The 21,827-nt window shown below is 51.5% G+C and overlaps 1 long non-coding RNA gene across 2 annotated transcripts in view; it reads right to left on the bottom strand.

Moving 5' to 3' along the window:
* Window positions 1-783: 783 nt before the first annotated feature.
* LOC114105571 (uncharacterized) overlaps window positions 784-21,827 on the bottom strand; it is a 33,812-nt gene continuing 12,768 nt past the window's right edge. Inside the window, exons 3-5 of one of the 2 annotated variants that reach the window (XR_003585037.3) lie at window positions 15,843-15,949; window positions 2,746-2,886; window positions 784-2,645 (exon numbers count right to left, since the gene is read on the bottom strand). This is a non-coding gene — a long non-coding RNA (uncharacterized lncRNA). Of the gene's footprint in view, window positions 2,887-15,842; window positions 15,956-21,827 lie in introns of both variants that reach the window. The other variant, XR_003585038.3, reaches the window with a different exon arrangement.

The following is a 21,827-nucleotide window of genomic DNA, read 5'->3' as shown; positions in this document are numbered from 1 at the left end:
CGTGGCTCCCCCTGCCCGGGGGCCCATGGTGCAGACCCTCGGTGGCGGGAAAGGTTTGAGGGCAGGAAAGGCGTCAGGTTAGGAACGAGCCCCCTGTGGCATTGCCACCTCAAGAGAGAGCTCGAGGCACAGGACAGGCTGAAGACTTGTTCTAGATACTTCCCTGGTTCAGCTGCCCTTGAAGGGACACTTCTATCCCCAGTCGAGGGCAGAGTTTGGGACAAGGCTCTGCCTGGGACTAGCTCACCCTGCTCCCGCTCCTTTGGCCCTGGCCTGAGCCGGTGAGTCTCTTTCAGCTGTCTGCAGATGCCAGGCCCCTGCTCACCCGGACCCTCTGCTCCAGTGGGGACCCATCTCCTTCCACGTGGCCTGACTGCTCCCTCCAGCCTGGAAGCTCCATGCCAGCCTCAGGGTGGTGGGGACCAGGGAGGGCGGGCGAGGGAGCCAACCTTGCACCTTGAAGACCTGAAGCCCAAGTAGCAAAGTGTCATCATTATGTGTTACATGTTGCCACTGTTACCTGCACCAGCTAGATTACAGTACTCTCTAAGGCTTTTGGGGAGCAGGGGGTACTGTGGATCGAACCCAGAGATGCTTAGCCACTGAATCATGTCCCCAGCCTGTTGAATTTGGAAACAGGGTGTCCCTAAGCTGCTGAGGCTGGCTTTGAACTAAGAAATCCTCCTGCCTCAGCCTCCTGAGCTGCTGGGATTACAAGAGCACACCACGGTGCCTGGTTGCTAAAGGTTTTTTTAAAAAATATGTATTTAGAAGTTCTACAAATTATTTCAAAAACCAATTTTATTGGCTATGAGAAACAGTGGATGAACAGGATTTGCTATAGAAACTTGCTGAGTCATTTCATTTGAACGTGTAACCACCACGCTGTGAAGGAGGGTGCATCTTTGAATTGAGTCCTCCCTGTTTCCCGTCCCTCAGTTCAGCCTCCGAGGCACCAGGCTGCCTGCTACCCACGCAGGCCCTTAAAGGCCCGTGGCAGCCCCTCCTGGGGTGAACACCCTACCTCTCCTTCTCCTTGGCCCTCCCGGCCTCTGACTCACCTTAGCCTCCTACTAAGCCACCCTCAGACATCTAGGGGCCCCAAGTCCATCTGCAGCCGTCCCTCAACCTCAGCGACAGCATGCACAGCATCTATGCAGCAGACGCAGTGATTCCCAAACTTCAGCCCACCCAAGCCCTGGAGCTTGTTAAGACAGACTTCTGGGTCCCAACCCCAGACTGTCCCATTCCACAGGTCTGGGTGGGACCCGGAGAACAGCATTTCTAGCAAGTTCTCAGGTTGACGCCGGTGCTCTCAGTCCAGGTACCGCAATCTGAGACCCACGGGCCTGGAGAAGGTTGGAACCAGCACATCCCTGCTCTGTTCGAGGCTGCACCTGCCACTGATTGAGAGGCCCGGTCCCCGTGAGTCTGGGCCGGGCTTCCTGGTGCCTGCGGCTCTGAGGGGTCATCAGCACAACATCGGGCATCTGTCTTGGTTTCAGTCTCTCTCGGGCTAAAACAGACGTTATCCCGTTATTTCCATTTGATCTAGACCAAGCCAACTCTGGGCCAGAAGAAAGCATGCAATAAACACTCCCGTGGGAAGAGGAAGGTCAACAGGCCAGACCCAGGAAATGGAGGGACAGGGGCAGCAACGAGACCAGGAAAAAAAGAGGGAGAAACCAGAGAGAGTGGCTTTCTGTTCCCAACAACGCAAGGCGACCCCAGAGCTAGCAGACGCCCTGCTTCCCGACCAGCGGAGGGGACGGAGGGACCCATCGCATGCCTGTGTGCAAATCACCATCTCTAACCAGAAAACCAAGACAAATGCAGTGTCACAGAGAAGTAACTGGCTGCCAGGAGCTCTCCCTTTTACAAACGCCTAGACACCAAGTGTTGCCCTGTCTGTCTCTTGTGAGGCCTTCAGACGCCCTTAGGTCCTAGCCACTCTTGTCCTGGAGGCCCACAGCCCCGGAGCCAGCCCCTGCTGCTGCCGTCGGGGGCCAAAGGCCAGTCCTGGTGGAGCCTGTGACTCAGCATTTGGGCCCTTGAGAGAAATTAAGTCCAGTTTCCCATTCTGGGGGGGTTCCGGGTTTAACCACATTAGTCCTTGGGTCAGGAGAAGAATCAGCAGCAAGCCCGACAGTGACGGGAAGGGCAGGGGGTGGTGACGGCGTCTGGGTTTTCACAGACGTCAGGGCTGAGACTGGCCACAGGAGCCATCCAGCCCGGGATCCGCCCCCGCCCAGTGCAAGGGAACCACCCGGCCTCGCTCCACATTGGGATGCAGTTGTCCCAGAGGGGTGTGTGCTCGCCAGACCTTCCCCAGATGATGCCACAGGGCGGGCTTGAGTGTCGTCCGTCACAAAGAGAGTCCAGCCCACGCACTCCTGCTGCGAGAGAGGAAGTGGAGTTCCAGAGAGGTCCAGGGACCTACAGATGGAAGGTGGGACCAGGGATCTCCGGGTGCCTGCTCACAGTGGGGAGGAAAGAAGTCGTCCGTGCAGTTTGCAGTGTTCCCTCGTCCAGCGTCCTCCACAAGGGGGGTTCCCTCATGGCCATCTGGTGGAATAACCCTCAGCACCAGACAGGGACAGAATCCAGGTCGAGGGCCGCATTTCCCTGTGGGACTCTGTCCACACCTGTTGGTCAGATTCTGGAATGTTCCTGTCCCGCCTGTGAGTTCTGGGAAGCCTGCTGCCTTTAGGCTGTTGGCTCCTGGGTCCCCCACTGGAGCTGTACCTGTGTCTGGCTTGTGGCAGGGCCCCTGGGACATGGCCTCCTCTCTCAATGTACCTTGTCTCCTAGGAAGCAGCTTGTCCCTTCAGATGGTGGCACAGCAAGTGTGGCCAGATGATATCCACAGAGGAGCGTAAGCGGGATCTGAAAATGAATCAGCAACAGAAAAATATCTGAGGGCCACTGCGGTTGACAGGTGTCAGGACCACCTGTTGGGCAGCGAGCCTCGGGCCTAGGATCCGGGTCATCTTGTGGAGGCCCTGCGGCAACCCCTCTGACAGCTGTGGAAATGGGCAGGTGCTGGCACTGCTGGAGGGCGGGATCTGGCATTGTGGGCACAGGAGCGAGGAGACCAGGCCTCTTGGCAGCTGGTGAGCTGAGCAAGTGAAGCCAGAACTGGCCCAGAGCAGGCTGGGTGACCCCACGTCGCCAGGAACCAGGCAGACTTGCCAGGACAGGTGGCCTGAGGCCCCCCACTCATAGGCAGACCCTGGCTCACTCTAGAAAAGACCAAAATAAGGTCATGTGGCACATGGCCAGGGGGCTGCCCAGAGCCACACGGGGTCAGCCCGACTGCTCTGAGCTTCCAACCAAAAACCGCAAAGGGAGGAATGGCCGGCAACTGAGCCCAGGGTTTCCGGTCCACCCAAGGTGGCTAGTGTAGGAGCCACGCTGTGGGGTTCCCGGGGGCTCTGGAGGCTTAGCTATTGCCATGGTTACTGGTTTTCTGAGAATCTAGAAACTGGTTTGCAAACCTTTAGCCTCTTAGAAAAGAATCTCACTAAACCCCAAAAAGAAAAGTAGAAATGCAGCAGACAAAGGCCAATTACAAGCTCAGAATGTCACTTTCATTAAAATGCAGCATTACCACCATCCCTGGACGCGCCCGTCCACGGGCACAGTTTGCCAAATCCTCGTCGTTCAAGGACCCCACTAGCTCTGCAGGAGCCTCTGGCAAGAAAATCACCTGCTCTATTAGGATCGAAGGGCTGGACCCCATCACATGACCCCCCCAGAACTCCCAGTCCCTTCACCCCTCCTGTTCATTGCCTCCGTCATCAGCCATCTGCTGAGTGCTGGCCCCATAACACGTCCAGTCTCTGCGTGTTGGGACACTGACCGGGAAATGGGACGGAAGTTAGTACATTAGTGACAGGGACAGGCAAGAAGCCGTAGGCAGGGATCTGATGAAGACTAGGCAGGATGAGGGACAGAGTGTCCATCAGAAGTGATGGATGTGAGCCTGGGTAGGTGGCGGCTGAGCCTTGAGCCTGGCCTCGGCGGCTGCTGGCTAAACGCTCTGAAAAGAGGGACCAAGGCTCTGAGGTGGGGGGTCTCTCCCGGCTTCACTCCCACCTCAGTGGTCAACTCCCAAGTTTGAGGTTGCCCTTCGCCCAGCTCTCCAGGGACTGTCCCTTACCCCTTGGTCTCCTCCCCACCCCCCTGCACAGAGAGGGGTGGGGTAGGGAGGAGACACCTGCTTCAGAGCCGGTCTCCCCACGTGGCTGCTCCACTCTGGAACCGAGAGGAGGTAGGGGTGCTCCCTGCCCTCAGGATTGCTCAGAGGTCTCCAGAATACGGGGAAAGACGTCATTGTGCCATCCAAGAAGCCAGCTGTGCATGTCTGTGATCCCAGTGGCTCGGGAGGCTGAGGCCAGAGGACAGCAAGTTCAAGTCAGCCTCAGAACTTAGGGAGGCCCTAAGCAACTTAACGAGACCCTGTCTCTCAATGAATAATAAAAAGGGCTGGGGATGTGGTTCAGTGGCCGAGGGCCCCCGGGTTCAATCCCTGGTACCAACATGAACAAAGAGTAAACAAAATTCCACCAGAATACATATATCGAAATCACACTAACTCTATTGACCAATTTTAAGAGGATTGACCACAAAAATATTGAGTCTTTTACTCCATGAATATTTATCTAGTGTTCTTTTTTTAAAAATTTCTTTTAATAACACTCCTGCAGTTTTCAATTAAAATTACATTCATTTCTCTGTGTTTTTGATGTTATTAAGAATATTTAAATGTTTTGATTTTCCAATTATTTGTCACTCATCTAAAACTATCTGTCCTTTTAAGTCGATTAAACAACCCCCCACAGTGTGGTTAACACAGTAATTTGTGACTCATGCACAGTAGAGAATTTTTTTCAGTCTGTCTTCTCTCTGTTGCTACCTTGGGTGATTTCTGTTTTCTTTCCTTGATTTCGCCGATTCCCTTCTCTGCGTGTCCATTCTACTGTGGAGTCCAAGATCTTTAATCTTTGTTATTTCATTTTTCACTTCTATGATTTCCATCTGGCTCTTCTTAGGGGCCTCTGTTTCCTTTCTAAAGTTTTTTTTATTCATTTGTTTCAAGAGAATTTGTGATTGCTTTCTGGAGCACTCTGACGAGGGCCACACCTGCCAGGTCATGCCACTGTGGTCCCTTTCTGTGGTGGTGTCTGTAGATTGTCCTCTCTAAGTGATTTTCCTGGCTCATAGCACGACGCGGCGTTCCATTGTAGCTGGACGTCGTGCCTTTTATGTTCAGAGACTCTGGGGCTATTCGGTCTTTCTCAGACAGGCTGCTGCCTTGTTTAGGGTCAATATACAGATCCTGGTCCAGTGGCAGTCCAGTTGTAATCCCAGCAATGACCGGGGCTCCTCTGACCCTTCCGGTGCCTCCTGCTTTTCCTCCTGGTGTCTGGAGGTAAGAGGGAGTCTGGGGCCCTCAGAGACCAAGAGGGCTTCCCCCAGGCCACCTGTCCTGGTGCAGTCCCTCTCTTGGTACTCTCTGGTCACCCTGGGTGTCTGCCACTGGGGAAGGAGGAGACCTTGGGCCCACCATGAAGGGGAAAGAATGAATCTGCATTGACTGGCTTCAGGGAATGCCAGGTGTGTGGGGTAGTGAGATGCCCTGGTGTCTTTCCCGTCCTCGGGTCCCTGTGGGCTCCCCTTTCTCCTTCCATCTTTCAGAGCTCTCCTTGGGGTGCTGCTTGCACTATTTCCAGTTCATCTCTGCACTGAGCCCAGAGGAGAGAACGGAGCAGCAGGCCTCCACCATCTGTCTAGACCGGAAGTCCTTTGGAAAACTATTCTAAATGAAAGCATCGTGGGCCGGATCAGGGGAGAGTCGGTCTTGAATATAATTTATTGACTTAAGTAGAGCTGGGTTAAAGAAAAGGAAACAAAACTTCAGACTCAGAATTGGTCTGATCTTGGACTTGAGGACACCCCTCCACAGAAGCCCCCAACACATGGACAGTCCATCCCTTTCACCACGCCATGGGACGTGGGAATTGTCCCCCTAATGGCTTCCTGTTGTACTCCAGGTAGAGCCATTCAAAGAACTCTTCATGGACCCACAGGGTAGAGCAGGCCTAGGGAGGAGGCAGCGCTGAGGACCATCATCTCCAAAACTGGTGATTTGAGGATGATGAATAGCTAATGAAGACTAAGGCAGGTCATGGACCAAAAGAACTCACAGAGAAGAACGAAAGCAGGGCAGTCGACCGTTTCAACACACCAGCTAGGAAAAGTGGGCAGGAACCTGTGTCCATAACAGGAAGTGCAGGAAATACCAGCCGAGAAGCTGCCCGCTCAGCACCCATCAGCCCACAGCTGCCCCTGTGGCCTGCTCCTATTTTAAGTCAGTGACGCAAGTCACGCCTTCCTTTCCTGCACCTGAAAGCATGACTTCAATCCAGACAGAGTCCCCAACAGAAGCCAGGGAGTTATTTTTAGAGCCGGGCACGTAGTATTTTGCTTCAGCCTAATCATTTGATCCTTCGAGGAAACAGATGTTCTGATGTACATCCCACCTGGTGTCCTATTGAAGGGAACTTCGTTTCTCAGGCAACTGGTTGGTCTGCAGGCAGTGACAACGAGGCAAGGACAGCTCTGGGTGTGTCCTGACCACCTATCACAGATGCGCTGAAGCTTCCCTACCAGATTATGCCCGCCTGTGGGAGTGAGTCCTAAGTAACTCCTCCCTCGACAGCTTATTTTCTCTGACAAGCCTGAGAACACAGTCCGTTCCTGGGAGTCCAAATATAGTCCCAGACTGTGTCTTTGGGCAGTTTATGTCTCTGGGCCTTCATTTCCCAATCTGTGTATTATAATCCCCCTTTTTCCATGCGGGATACATTCCAAGACCTCCACCAGAAGCCTGAAACTGTGGATAATACCAAATCCTGTACAGAGTAGGTTTTTGAGATATATATATATACACATGACTGTGATAAAGCTTAACCTGTAAATTAGGCATAGTAAAAGATCAACAGCAATAACTAATATTAAACTAGAGGAAGTATGACCACACACTATAATAGAATTGCTAACGTCACTGCTCTTGTGCCTGGGTCTCAACATTCCTATGAGAAAGGGAATATTGTCCCAGCTTTACAGAAGAAGACAATGAGAGCCAGAATGATTAGGTGAGCTGACAAGTCACAGGACCACTCACCAGGGGAATTCACGTCTTTCGGCTCCTGTGATGGTGGCTGGGACAGCCTAGGAGATAGTGTAGTATCACATACCACAGCAGCAACAATGGCAGTGTCTACAGTAAGCACACAGAAGTTTTCTACACACTTGCTCTCATTTAATACAATAACTGTGAACCATGGGTTCTATCATAAATCCCATTCAGATGAGGAGCCTAAAGTTCAAAGAGATCCAGGAAGGTGCTATGTGGGCACACAGCTGGGGGAAGATGGAATTGGGTGTTTATGTGGTCTGCAATGCCTAAGCTGTGTCTCAGCCCTGGGACGCCATCTACTGCAGCACCTAAACAAGGTCTCTAGGAGCAACTCAACGCTTTGCTTGGTCAAAATAGCCAGTGGAAGGAGGATGACCTATTTTTCATAGATTCCCTTGGTATTTTCTATGTAAACAATCATGTTGCCTGAAAAAGAGAGACAATTTCATCTCTTTTCTCTAACCAACATGACTCTTATTTCCTTTTCCTGCCTTATTGCAATGGCTAGAACTTCCAGTATATATGTTGAATAAGGGTGGAAATGGACATCATCTCCTTGTTAGAGATCTTAGAGGGAATGTTTCTGGTCTCTCATCAGTAATACAATGTCTGATAGTTAGATGCTTTTTATGAGATTAAGCAAGTTTCCCTGTATTTAAGGTCGTTTCTCTGTATTTTTAGTGTTAATTACTAATGGATGTTGAATTTTTTTTTTTACTGAAAGTCTCCAGTTGTTTACTTTTTTTTTTAGGTGTAGATAGACACAATGCAATGCCTTTATTTTTTTATATGGTGCTGAGGATCGAACCCTGGCCCCGCCCGTGCTGGGCGAGCGCTCTACCGCTGAGCCACAATCCCAGCCCTGGATGTTGAATTTTGTTAGATGGTTTTTTCTACATTGATTAATATGATCATGGGTTTTTTTCTTCTTTAGCCTGTTGATGTAGTGGATTGCAGTAATTGTTTTTTAGGTATACCAAATCAGCCTAGCATATCTGGCATAAAAATATATGATCTTTAGTTTGGGAGAGTTTTTTGTCTGTTTTTGCATACTGTCATTAGCTGGTTTTGGTGTCAGAGTAATGATAGCCTCGTAAAGTATAGGAAAGTGGTGTCTTCTATTTTCTGGAAGAGTATATGTAGGGTTGACATTAATTCTTCTTTGAATGGTGAAATTCTTCAGTGAAACCATCTGGGCTTGAAGATTTCCTTTTTGGAGGGAGCATTTTAATTACAAATCTAATGTCTTGAATGGCTATAGAACTCTTCAGATTATCTATTTTATTTTGGTTTGACTTGAGTAGTTTGTGATTTTTGAGGAATTGGCCCATTTGTTCTAACTTATGAAATTTATGAGCATAAAATTGTAATTTTTGTTAAACTATCTTTTTAATAGTTACAGGATCTGCTGTGGCTGTCCCTGGTTCATTCCTGATATTGGCGATTTGCCCTTCTCTCTTTTTGTCTTTTGTCTATCTTGCTTAGAAGTTACCAATTTTTGTTGATATTCTTTAAGAACCCCTTTCTGTTTCAATTTTTCCAGGTTTCAACTTCACTGATTTCATTTTTTATTAAAAAATTTACTGGTAAGTAAAAATATAACGATCGCACATATGACAGCGTACCATGTGATGTTTTGACATGGGTATATTGTGTAATGTTAAAACCAGGATTCACATATCTGTCTCCTTAAACACTCATCATGTATGGTGAAAAGATTCAAACTTCTTTCTTCAAGCTTTTTGAGATATTCAGCATACGTTAGCCTGTCCTCCGTTACAAATGCCTGAGCTAATCAGTTTATAAGGAGGACGGGTTCATATTGGCTGGTCCACGGTCACGTGCCCCCTTGCTTGGGCCTGTGCTGGTGCAGTACATCATGACCAGTGGCAGTGAAGGACCCTTTGCTTCATGGCCAGGAATTGAAAGAGAGGGAAAAGGAGAAGTGGGGACGCAATATCCCTGCAAGAGCACCTCCCCAGCGACCCAACTCCCTCCCAGGGCCCCACCTGTTAAGGTCCCCACCACCTCCGGCAGTACCACCTTGGAAACTCAGCCTTGAACACAGGCCTCTGTGGAATGCCCCAGATCTAAGCTGCAACACAGTACTGAAGTGCCATCTGCAGTCACCCTACTGTGCAGTACCAGGTCAAGTTCACTGATTTCTGCCTTTCATAGTTTCTTTCCTTTCCTGGTCGCTTTGAGTTTATTTTGCTCTACTTGTTTTTTTTGTTTGTTTGTTTTTTTTTGGCACCAAGGATTGAACTCAGGGGCACTCAACTACCAAGCCACATCCCCAGCCCTATTTTGTATTTTATTTAGAGACAGGGTCTCACTGAATTGCTGAGTGCCTCCCATTTTTTGCTGAGGCTGGCTTTGAACTCGTGATCCTCCTGCCTCAGCCTCCCAAGCTGCTGGGATTACAGGGGTGGGCCATGGTGCCTGCTCCAATTTTTTTTTATTGTTTTTTATTATTATTATTCTTTCCTAGAAGGCAGCACCTGTATTAGTGATTGGAAATCTTTCCTCTGATTTAAGGGAATTAACTGATTACATAAAATTTCCCTCTCGGTGCGGATTTAGCTGCCTCTCACACATGTTAACATATTGTATTTTCATTTTTGCTCACTTCCATGTAATTTTAAAATTTCCTTCTCTGCTGCCACGTTGACCCATGAATGTCTTAGAAGTTTGAGGTTGAGTTTCCAAGTGTTTGGCCATTTCTCTACTGATTCTGCTTTGATTTCTAGTTTGACTCCATTATGGTCAGATAACATATTCCGCATGACTTCATGTCCTTCAAGTTTGTCAGAATGTTGTGAGCTGACGTGTGTCGTACGGTGGTGGACGTTTCACGGGCCCTTTAGAAAACTGGGCATTCGGAGCTGTTGAGCGAGATGCCATGGATGTCAGATCCTGTTGGTTGAGAGAGCCTCCGAGTTCCTCGTGTTCTTGCGAATTTTCCCTCTGCAAGGCTGACCGTCCTGAAGGCCGTGGAAGGAGATGGGAATGATGGGCTTCTCTGTCCAGATTTGCCTTTGGGTCACGTGTGTCTGGGTCACGCGTATCTGAGAAGCTCTGCCGTCTGGTTCACAAGGCAGTCATCCTGCCGGATTCTCCTTGTCTCTGGGACTTCCCTCTCTGTCCCAGCAGCTGGACCCGCTGTCTCTGTTTCCTGATGCTAACCTGGCCACTCACACTTCCTTCTGAGCACGGTTGACACGAGACCCTTCTTCATTCTTTTGCTCTCTACTTACATCATTGAAGTTGACGGGAGTTTCTTGGAAACACGCTTCTAATCCACTCTGCCAATCTCTGCGTTTTAACTGAGGGTATTTAAAACGCTTACCTTTAAATGATGATCACGCTATCAGGGCCAACTCGGACAATGTAATATTGGGGTTTTGTTGGTTCCTTTTATTTCTCATTCCATTTCTCTTTTCTTGCCTTCCTGTGGGTGACGGGGTTTTTTTCAGTTCTGTTTTGATTCCATTATGATTTTTTTAAACATGTCACTTTCTATTGTTTTCTTAGCAGTGTTTCTGTCGGGAAACTGCTAGAGGAAGCAGCTGGGCCTGGGGCCACTGGGTGGAGTCCAGGTAGACGGGGCTTCACTGCTCGGAGGGGGTGACAAGGTGGCCCTGGTGTGGACCAGGGACAGGGTTGCTACTGCTCATCTAGAGAGAGGCAGCCAGGGCAGAACCGGAGCTCTCTGAATCACCAGTGTTTGTCTGCAGTGATGCAGACTCTCCTATCCGTGTTCTCCTTGATGTCCTGGACCCTGCCCAACACAGACAGGGCTCCAGCCGTGACTGCCAGGAAAGTGCTGTATTAAAGATTTGCACTTGATGTTTTCAATTAACCAGCAAAGACACACCGAGCAGAGCACACTACATCTACTGAGAGCGCTCTACCCCGCTTTAAAAACAAACAAAGATTATAAACTGCTTCTTCTGTCCATTTATTATTAAGATAATCTTCTGCTTTCTCTTTAGCAGCCAGAGAGTGGACCAAAAAAAAAAAAAAAAGTCCAATATGTTGAGACTCTTTTAAAGATACAGTTTAGAAAAAGTAGACTGGATTTGACATGTTTGTGCCACGATTTTGTGTCCTATGTGACCTCTTCTTATGATTTTGAAGACTTCCATGTAGTTCAGAGCACGTGTAAGGCACTGGATTCGATTCTCAGAACCGCATATAAATAAGTGAATAAAATAACAACAAAACAGAGAGAGAGAGAAATGACATGTGTACAATACTTATATGTATAGCAGAAGCTGCGTTTACCTGATTTTAGGCATACATCATGATTCAGATAACGTGGCAGACATTACAAACTTTTAAATCCCAAACTTTTAAAACATTTTGTCCTTGACATGAACTGAATGTTCAAATATGAAGTGACACATAAACGTGTTATGTTCAGGTACACTTTATGTTGTTTTTCTTCCAGAAATCTCTTTATCTGAACTGCATCTTTTATTTCTTCAAAATTGCTTAAAAACATAGCATTTTCTGGCTGTATTTGAAAAGCTTGTCGAGTGTAGGGTTAAAAAGAAGCCAATATATTAACATGCTCTATTTGATATGGGGCTGTTTGCTCTAAGTTCATTAAATAACCAAATCTATCAAGTACAACCAACCAAACAGTATATCAAAACTGTTTTTTTTATTTTTAAAATTATTTTTTAAAAATCTGTTAAGGCATACATATTTATATTTTTTTAAATTTTTATTTTTTGTAAAACTGGAAGCAGTTTGAGTGACTAAAATTTGCAGCATGACGGGAAGGTTCTCAGTGTCATGTACAACCTCAGCAGAAAATGTGATTATAAAAGTTTACACAAAACCCCAGTTCCCCAGACAGACAGGACAGGAGCGGAGCCGGGGACAAACCCTATCAGCCTCTTCAAATATCATTTGCCCTCTTAGCTGATAAGGGAATAGAGCAAAACGGCAGAATGTCATAAAAATACAGAAAAAGTGACTACCTCTGCCTGCCTTCAACAAACCTCGAGTTAAAAAATAATAAAGGAACAAAGGGCCTAACAAAGAAACCGCCTTCCTCCGGCTTCCTGTGAAGTGGTTCTCCTTTTACTTTTTTTATTTCTGGAAACCTACAAGTGGAGGCTTCCTGGGAAATGCATGGATTGGGTGGTTTCGAAACTCAGAAGATAAACAACCCAGCTGATGTCCCTGCTCTCCCCCACCCGACCCTGTAAACACCCCGGGGCCACCGTCTGGCCTCCCTGTCTGTCTACAGTGGGGGCGGGTTGGGGGCATGGGCAGGGGGCCAGGGTCCTGCCCGATGAACTCCAGCTCCGGGTGCAGAGGCCCCTGCCGTGCCTTCACGCCCGAAATGGACACTGTGGGACCAGGCAAGAGAAAGGTTAAGAGAAAGAAAAAGAAAGGCCCAGTCCTGCAGCATCAGCTAAACCCAGGCCTGCCCTCCCTGTTGATGTCACTCCCAGCCAGGCCTGGAATTGCCCACGGGGATCTTGGACGGCTGCCCACTCAGCAGGCAGCCCTCTCCTGCCAGCAACAAGCTTTTAATAAAACAGGATGCAGGCCTTTGGGAAGGCTGTCCTGAGAAGGGCTGTCCCCTGTCAACTCCCTCCCCCAGAGCCCCTCGCTGGGCCTTGGAGTCTGGAGCTGGCTCTCACCCACGGTGAACTTGTGATTCAGTGTGTGCACCTCAGCTTCTGCACGGCTCTGCCTGACCTTCAGGGTCCAACAGGGTGGGCTTTAGAACCAGGAGCTGGCTTCCACGGGAAGAAGACACTCAAGCCCACCCCCCGGGGCCACTCAAGGAGTCACCCCGCTCTGGGCTGCACGGGACTTCTCACCTGGATGAGGTGGCTTTTGGCCAGTGGAGGAGCTCATCTGGCTTTGTATTTTCTCCCCCTGTGGGTGAAATGGCTAGGTTCCCCTGCAGACAGCAGTTTCTGAGCTTTGTCCAGCTGTTGCCTGACAAAGAGCCCCAACTGAGGGTGAGCTCCCGAGGCACGGCCTAGGACTGCTTGTCAGGGCCTCCACCGCCCTCTCGCAGTAGGGCAGCAGGTCTGTGATTCGGACAGTGCTCTAGGACCATAAGCCCACCCCAGGGCACCATGGGACGCTTTCCACACTCTGCAGTGTGCAGAAGTGAGTGAGTGGGGAACCCCCATCAGGGACCCAGGTGGGCGCACAGTCAGCCCGCAGTCAGCTTGCACGACCTCACATGACCACATTTCAGCACAAAAGACACAGGGTGGCCGTGGACAGGAAAGGCCTGACAAGCTGCCCTGGAGCCTCAAATCTGCCCTGACGTCCTGCAGGGCTGCGGACAGCTTGAGGTTGGTGGGACTTCGTCCCCTACTATGTAGGGCACAGAGCAGGTTGGGGGTGGAGCAGGAAGCTCAGCCCCCAGCGGTCACTCTCCCATCCCACATCCATGCAGACAGTGGTGATCACTACAGCACTTTCTTCCTGAGCCCGGAGGTGACAGCCCAGTCAGCCTCAAGCACAGGTGCAGAGAGCAAGGCCCAGGGCCAGTCCGGAAGGCCGACTCCAGCTCTGAGCCCTTGAGTCCCAACCCAGTGAGTTTCTCTTGACTTTGAAGTTCGAGAAGAAATGGAAGGAATTGGTGCTACAGGTGGTGTTTTCTTCCCTTCTTTCACTCAAGAGTCTGTGACTTTGGAAAAGAGAGAGGAAGTCGACAGAGGGAACATTGGGCATGTGGATGTTGTCAGAGTGGGGATTTCATTTGCTGGAGTCCAGCCCAGATTCACCCCAGGACAGCAGGGTCCTGGCAGGAAGCAGGATGTACTGGCCAGTACCGGAGAAGGACACGCTTCAGAGCCCAGAGAGCCCAGAGGTTGGGAAAGATGAAGCACAGCACCAGGATACCAGCTAAGGGCCCCCCATGCTTTCCCCTTGTTGCGAGTGCGCCCCGTTGTACGTGTCGGGATGGTTGCACCAGCAAGGATTCTTGCAAGCAAAGGAGATTCTCTTGGTGACTCAAGCTCAGAGGGCAATGTCTGAAGGCAAGGCGGGGTTCTGAGACCCCAGGGAGGTGAATCCCCAGCTGGAGAACCAGGTCCAGCCCTGGACAGCAGCCCTCCATGTCAAGGGTCCCTGTGGCAAATCAACAGCTATGGTGGCTCCTTCCCAAGCACTCACCCAGCGCACTCAGGACGGCTCTGGGGCAGGGGTGGGGACATCGTGGACAGCACTGTGGACACCTTCAGTCTGTGCAGGGGCAAAGCATTGAGATTTGCCGACCCGTGAAGTCTTCCCCAGTGGGAAGGGCAGTACTGAAACAGGATGGCGTATGGGGAAGGAAAGGCCCCAGGGTGCTGGGAACATAACAGGAGAGTGTCACCCGCAACCACAGTGAGCCACCAGACCAGACCAGGACTTGATTTTAGAGAAACAGCGAGCCAACACAAAATCCAATCCAGAAGGCCAGCCTGGGGACACCCAGGCCTGCCCGCCCTCACCACCGGCACCCTCACCCACAGCTGCACCCAGGTCCTCTCAGCAGGAGAACTCGCCCCCGGAACACTAGTTATTGGGGTCCTGGCCTCTGATTATTGAATGCAAGTGGCCACTTCCCTTCTCCCAGAGAACACATACAACAGACGAGCCATTTTTGGACACTGAGGGGCATCTTGAGTCCAGGCTAAGGGCCCCTGGCTGCACTGGCCTCTGGCCTGTGGCCATGCAGTCCCCACACCCAACACTGAGGTCGCCAGCTGCAGGTACACAGTGAGCTCCTGAGGGGTCCGTTAGGGGGACTGATCTACTTTTTTGAGTCTGATCTACTTTTTTTTGAGAATCTAAGGAAACCACGGATTTACCCCTGCAAGCTGCACCCACTGGACTCACCCAAGGCTGAGCATTGGTTTCCAGAAGTTTTGCCGGTTCCTCCTGAAGCCATTCATGAAATTTCAACTTTGCTTTCTGATGACCTTTAAGTAGTTTGGGGTCCAAGCAACACCTCTCTGGGCCCCCCAGTTCTGCTGATTCCTTTTCTATTGGGTTTCCCCCTTGGGTCCCCAGCTGGGAGTCCTCTTCCCCAGTGGGGTTTCTTTGCCCACTCTGTGACCCCACTGTCTGGGTCACAGGCTGTGTTAGTCAGCTTGGTGTTGCTCTGACTAAAGTACCTGACATTTAGAGGAAGAAAAGTTTATTTGGGGCTTATGGTTTTAGAAGTTCCGTCTCCACTGCTCCAAGTCTACTGCTCCAAGTCTACTGCTCTGGGCCCCAGATGAGGCAGAACATCATGGCGAGGGAGAGCCGTCAGCTCATGGCAGCCAGGCAGCAGAGAGATGGAGAAGCAGCCTGTATGTGGAGCCAGGGACAAGGTACAGCCCAAGGCCACGCCCCCAGTGACCTCCTTCCTCCAGCCGTGCACCACCCACCTAACGGTACCACTCAGTTGTCCATTCAGATTATTAAGCCATCAAACGGAAAAACCCAGTGACGAGGTTACAGGCCTCATCCTCTGATAGTCCATCTGTGACCATTCCTGCCTCGTAATACCCGAGCTCTTCAGGGGACACTTCAAATCCAAACCGTCAGAGTTGCCAGGTGTGGGTGGTCCACCTGGGAGGCAGGATGAGGTCAAAGGGTAAAGGCAGGGCCCGTTAATTACCTGCTCTCAGAACCAAGCTGTCGGAGAACGTGCAGGAGTTCAGCAGACCTGTGCCGAGGCTCAAGGGGTCCATCCTGAATGTGGTGGTCTGTCTTGCTGGACGTGAGCTGCCCCTAAGCAACAGAGGAGGAGGTCCCCAGTTAGCGTCAGCAGCATGGCTCACCATGCTTGGCCCCGGGGGAAAGCAAGTGTCCCAGCTTCAGACCTGGGCCCCGAGTAAGGAGCCAAGTCACACTCTGGAGTCTGCCTCCTCACTGTGGCTGTGACACGCAGGGGGCCTCCCCGAGGCCTGCCAATGGCTCTTTGGTTTCATACCGTCCACACCCGTGGCCATCGGGCAGATGGCATTTGGTTTGGCTTCTCATTTTCATCCCCAGGGGTCCCAGGACTGCGAGCCCTGATCCTGAGCCCTGGCTCCCGGCCTCAGGCCCACTGTGGCCTCCCTGCTCTCCCTGTGCTGCTTCCTGTTGGACGTCCGGTTCTTTCTGAAGCTTGTCTTCGCCAGGCAGCTGCCTGAGTATCTGCGCCCTGCCTGGCTCGTGTGTGTGTGTGTGTGTGTGTGTGTGTGTGCGCGCGGGCGGTGCTGGGGATGAACCTGGGACTCACACAACATGCCAGGCAGGTGCCCTGCCCGTGAGCCACACCCTGGCCCTCTCCGTGTCTCTCTCGACACATGGTCCAGCTGATGCAGCTGAAGTTTTATTGAAGTCGCTGTTGGTTGGGGCCTCCTGCTGCATCCTGTTCAAGTGAGTTTGAGGCCCTCCTGACCTGGGGAGCCACTACATCCAGTGCCCCCCTCGGCTTCTAGTCACCCTCACGTGGGACACACTCACTTTTCACATCTACGTACAAACCTCTGCAAATCAAGATGAGGAAACCGAGGCTCAGAGTGGAAGACCAACTTGACCAAAGCCAGAGATTCTCAGGGGAGCCTGGTTGGGGCTCTGACTCTCACCTCTGAGAGCCGAGGACACTGGTGGGAGCCTCATGCCCAGTGCTGCGCCTTGCATGTCACCCCCTGCAGCTGCTGACAGGGTGACCGCACCCAACTGCTCTGTTCCCGCTTATCAGTGGCACCAAAGGACATCTCCAGGTCACTTCAGGGACATCAGTAAGGCTGGGCAGGTGGAGGATGTGCTCCTGGGTGTGAGTCTAGGAATCCTCCTCCCCAGGACTTCAAAGGTCCGTCAGTCCATTGGGCAGCATCTGCCATCAGCCAGGAGTCCCTCTCTGTGTTCCCCTGGCCTGCCTTCCTCCATGTCAGAGACAAGTGCATCCTGGACACTGTGTCCACTGTGGGTCTGACGTGCTCCCAGCATGTAGCGCCCAGTAGGTGCCTATTTAACTGCTCTCTCACAAAGACCCACGGTTGTTAGGGGGCACTGAACCCATGTCACACCTCATGTTGCTCTTGAAATGTTTTCACCACCACCTTCTAGTGTTCACAGAGCTGCAGAGCCAGAGAGGCAGACCTGGGTCCTGGTGACAGTATCAGTTCTGGGCCCCACTCTGCCTGGAGCCAGGCGGACTTTGGGTTTTGTTTGGTGGCATCACTGGAGGAAAGTTCTCTGAGCAAAAGACTCATCTGTTCCAGGCCAGTTTGAGTGGGTTTCCCATCATGCGTAACCACAAGGCTTTTCAGTAATGGGCAGATGGGCATATTAATGTTAGCCACAAGCGAGCTCCATCCCTCAGTCTACAGAACCTCTCAGGAGGCACCCTGTCCACGCCCAGCTGGTGTGAAGCGGCCGGCACAGAGATCCCAGGCTGCTCAGCGTTAACCTGAGAACTGGCCAGGGGCCTCAATGCTTAGAGATCCCATGTGAATAGGAGATTTGGGGGGAACCCCAACATTCTGCTCATACAATAGTGAATAATCCTGAACAGTCTCCGTAAGGGACATGAGGAGAGAAGATACCTAGAAAAATCAAAGTGGCAGCTACGGTGGTCACTGGTGATCTCCGACTTTAAGACTGGGGGGGCCCAAAAAAGGCGAAGGGCACACAGACTCAGGGACGTCCCTGGGAGAGGCCTGGACCTGGGAGAAGTGCCCGGGGAGGAAGGCATGTAGGCTACGGGCCAGACATGTATGTCAGAAGGGATTTTAAAGCCAGTTGAAGAATACACCGAGAGAGAGAGAGAGAGAGAGAGAGAGAGGGATTTGCCCGCAGAAAGTGCTCAGTTGCCAACGTTTGGCAAAAGGAGCCAGAGTCATGCAACTGTGGTTCAGCTTTCCTCCCTTCTTAACCAACATTCTTCAGAAGCACTGAGCCCAGCACCCTGAGAGGGCAGCAAGGGGTGCCCGCTGAGTCGACAGCCCCAGCCCAGGTACCTGCAAACTCTCAGAAAGCCTCAGGGATGTGAGGTCCAGCACTGGGAAATCCATCCCTGGGAATAGGGTCCACTTCCCAAATTTGTTCAAGGAGTTGATCTCTGTTCTAGAATATTCTAGAATACTCTAGAATTACTGGCCACGTGACTTGAAAACATTTCAAGAGCAACATGAGGTGTGACATGGGTTCAGTGCCCCCTAACAACCGTGGGTCTTTGTGAGAGAGCAGTTAAATAGGCACCTACTGGGCGCTACATGCTGGGAGCACGTCAGCCCCACAGTGGACACAGTGTCCAGGATGCACTTGTCTCTGATGTGGAGGAAGGCAGGCCAGGGGAACACGGAGAGGGACTCCTGGCTGATGGCAGATGCTGCCCAATGGACTGACGGACCTTTGAAGTTCTGGGGAGGAGGATTCCTAGACTCACACCCAGGAGCACATCCTCCACCTGCCCAGCCTTACTGATTTCCCTGAAGTGACCTGGAGATGTCCTTTGGTGCCTCTGATAAGCGGGAACAGGGCAGGTGGGTGCAGTCACCCTGTCAGCAGCTGCAGGGGGTGACATGCAAGGCGCAGCACTGGGCATGAGGCTCCCACCAGTGTCCTCGGCTCTCAGAGGTGAGAGTCGGAGCCCCAACCAGGCTCCCCTGAGAGTCTCTGGCTTTGGTCAAGTTGGTCTTCCACTCTGAGCCTCGGTTTCCTCATCTTGATTTGCAGAGGTTTGTACGTAGATGTGAAAAGCAAGTGTGTCCCACGTGAGGGTGACTAGAAGCCGAGGGGGGCACTGGATGTAGTGGCTCCCCAGGTCAGGAGGGCCTCAGACTCACTTGAACAGGATGTAGCTGGAGGCCCCAACCAACAGCGACTTCAATAAAACTTCAGCTGCATCAGCTGGACCATGTGTCAAGAGAGACACGGAGAGAGCCAGGGTGTGGCTCACGGGCAGGGCACCTGCCTGGCATGTTGTGTGAGTCCCAGGTTCATCCCCAGCACCACATGCGTGCGCGCATGCACACACACACACACACACAAACACACACACACACACACACACACACACACGAGCCAGGCAGGGCGCAGATACTCAGGCAGCTGCCTGGCGAAGACAAGCTTCAGAAAGAACCGGACGTCCAACAGGAAGCAGCACAGGGAGAGCAGGGAGGCCACAGTGGGCCTGAGGCCGGGAGCCAGGGCTCAGGATCAGGGCTCGCAGTCCTGGGACCCCTGGGGATGAAAATGAGAAGCCAAACCAAATGCCATCTGCCCGATGGCCACGGGTGTGGACGGTATGAAACCAAAGAGCCGTTGGCAGGCCTCGGGGAGAGTTTTCCTAAAGGAAATCTGGCGACTTGAGTAGCCCTGGTTCAAGGTCACTGAGTAATGGGACATGAGTGTTGAAGGTCGATGTGGTGTGTTTGCACCAGTGGAGGCACAATGTCTCTGCCAGTCAGGACCCCACAGGGACCTGTCCAGGTACCAGGCGTGACAGACAGGAGCTCATCCAGCTGACCGCTGCGGTGACACAGGAAACAGAGGCAGTCACCACACACGAGCTCCTTCTTTCAAGGAGAAAATTGACATTGACTTCTAGATAAGGAATTGAACGAAAATAATACCCACTGCCCAACCGAAAGCAAACAGGAATGAACATCTCTCTGCACCTGAGAGGGATGAAAACTTCCTAAGCATAAAAATAATGGGAATAGCCCCAGAGGAACATGTCCTTGGGCACACAAAGACCCACGGCTTCCCTGCCCAGAGCACCTGCCAGGCCTGGAAGGCAGGAGAGACCGTGACCCAGAGGAGCCGATCCTGTACAGGGCGCTCCACCCACAGGAGAAGACACAGGAAAAGACGTGAACAGGCATTGGCAGGAGAATAAATGCAATTTGTCTAAAAGAAAAGAAAAGATGCTCAAATTCCTGTGCCACCAAAGAAATGCAAAGACAGTTAGTGAGACACCTTCAGCGGAGCCGTCTGGTCTGTTTGTGTTGCTGAGCAGACAACCAAGGCTGGGCACTTGGAGAAGAAATGAGGTTTCATTAGCTCCAGTGCCGGCAGCTCGAGAGCCTAGGGCTGGCATCCGCCTTGCTCGGGCCTCACACGGGTGGAACTTGATGGCAAGAGCATGTGCAAGAGCGAGGGCACCTTCAGAGGAGGACTCCGAGGGGGCTGGGCTCCCTTACAACAGCCTGGTTTGGTGGGAACTGAGGCAGTGCCGTGAGCTGTCACCCACTCCCGTGTGGCAGCGTGGGTCATTCATCAGGGTGGAGCCCGGGATCTAACTGCCTTCTCCAGGCACTTCCTCCACCTCAACATGGCCGTGCTGGGGACCACGCTTTTGGGGACAAACCACATCCAACCATAGCTATACCAAGAGGTGGGATGCACAAGGGGACCTGGACACAGTGCAGGTGGGACACAGTTGACACATTGGGCACAACCGTCCTCGCAGGTCGCCCAGCTGGTCTCCTCAGGTACCGTTGAGTGTTCAGTTTCTGTGCCACCAGCTCCCACGTCCACATACTGAAGATGACCTTAGCCCCCGTCTCATGGGAGGCCTGGACTGGCTGAGACCACGCTCCATGCTGACCCAGAGGGGTCGCTGGAAGGAACCTTTTGTGTGGTTAGAAGCAAGCAATGAGGAATGGCTAAAGAACCTGTGATACAGTTACAAGATGTCACACCGACGTTAAGTCTGCTGTTAAATGTGTCACCATTAAACTATTTCCTAATAGAAGGGGCTGTGGAGGTGTAATCCCCGTACGATAAAGGAAAAGCCTTCTACATACAGGAGAACACATGGCTAAACTGTGGGTTTCTTTCTTCTAGAGGTTATTTCTAGGGAAGGGCTTAAAGGTGACTTAAATTTCTTTGAAAAAAAACAATAAAAAGGAAAAAGTCATTTGGAAAGTGGTGTTGGTGTCAAATGAAGTCAAACAAGGGCGGGGAATGGCACTGGGTGTCAGACCACTGGGAACCTGTGTTCTCTGAACCGGCTGGAGGAAAGGGTCATGTGTGGCCTACCCAAGCCCAGCTCCCGGGGGGCCGTGACACCTGTCTCAGTGTATTTGATGGACATCAGGTCAGAGAGCACCCTGATTCTGACCCAAAATATCATATATCAAAATATCATATATTGTATATCATCTGCCTCTCGGTGACAAGAAAACTAGTGTGCTCAAAGTCACTAGGGGCCATACTCAGGGGGCTCAGGGAGACTCCCACAGCGGCTGGGGGGCACCTCTTCCAACGTCCATGGAAAAGTCTTCTGTTCTGCATGGTATTTAGCTGCCTGTGTCCTCCTCTCCCTCTTCCCCTCTCCCTCCTCCTTCCCTCCCCTCCTCTGTCCTCCCTCCCTCCTTCCCTCCCTCTTTCCTTCCCTCCTTCCCTCCCTCCCTCCCTCCGTTCTGAGTTAGTGTTTCTCTTGCAGCTGGTGCAGCTGGACTTCTTACTCAAGACTCATCAATCCGCTGGGGTCCTGAATGCAAGGGAGGACTAGGGTGGGTGAAGGAGGCTTAAAATGTGATAGAATGGAAAGCCCAGCAAACATTAAAGGTCGTATTTTCTAATGCAACGAGCACTTCTCTCTGCAGGGGAAGCCACAGGTAGGAAGGCACTAGGGTATTTCCGAGTCTGGGGTTCTGAGCCT

Source organism: Marmota flaviventris, chromosome 14 (genome assembly GCF_047511675.1).
Source record: "Marmota flaviventris isolate mMarFla1 chromosome 14, mMarFla1.hap1, whole genome shotgun sequence".
NCBI classification, from domain to species: Eukaryota; Metazoa; Chordata; class Mammalia; order Rodentia; family Sciuridae; genus Marmota; species Marmota flaviventris.
The sequence above is the reverse complement of the archived record's forward strand: the minus strand, read 5'-3'. Positions and strand labels throughout refer to the sequence as shown.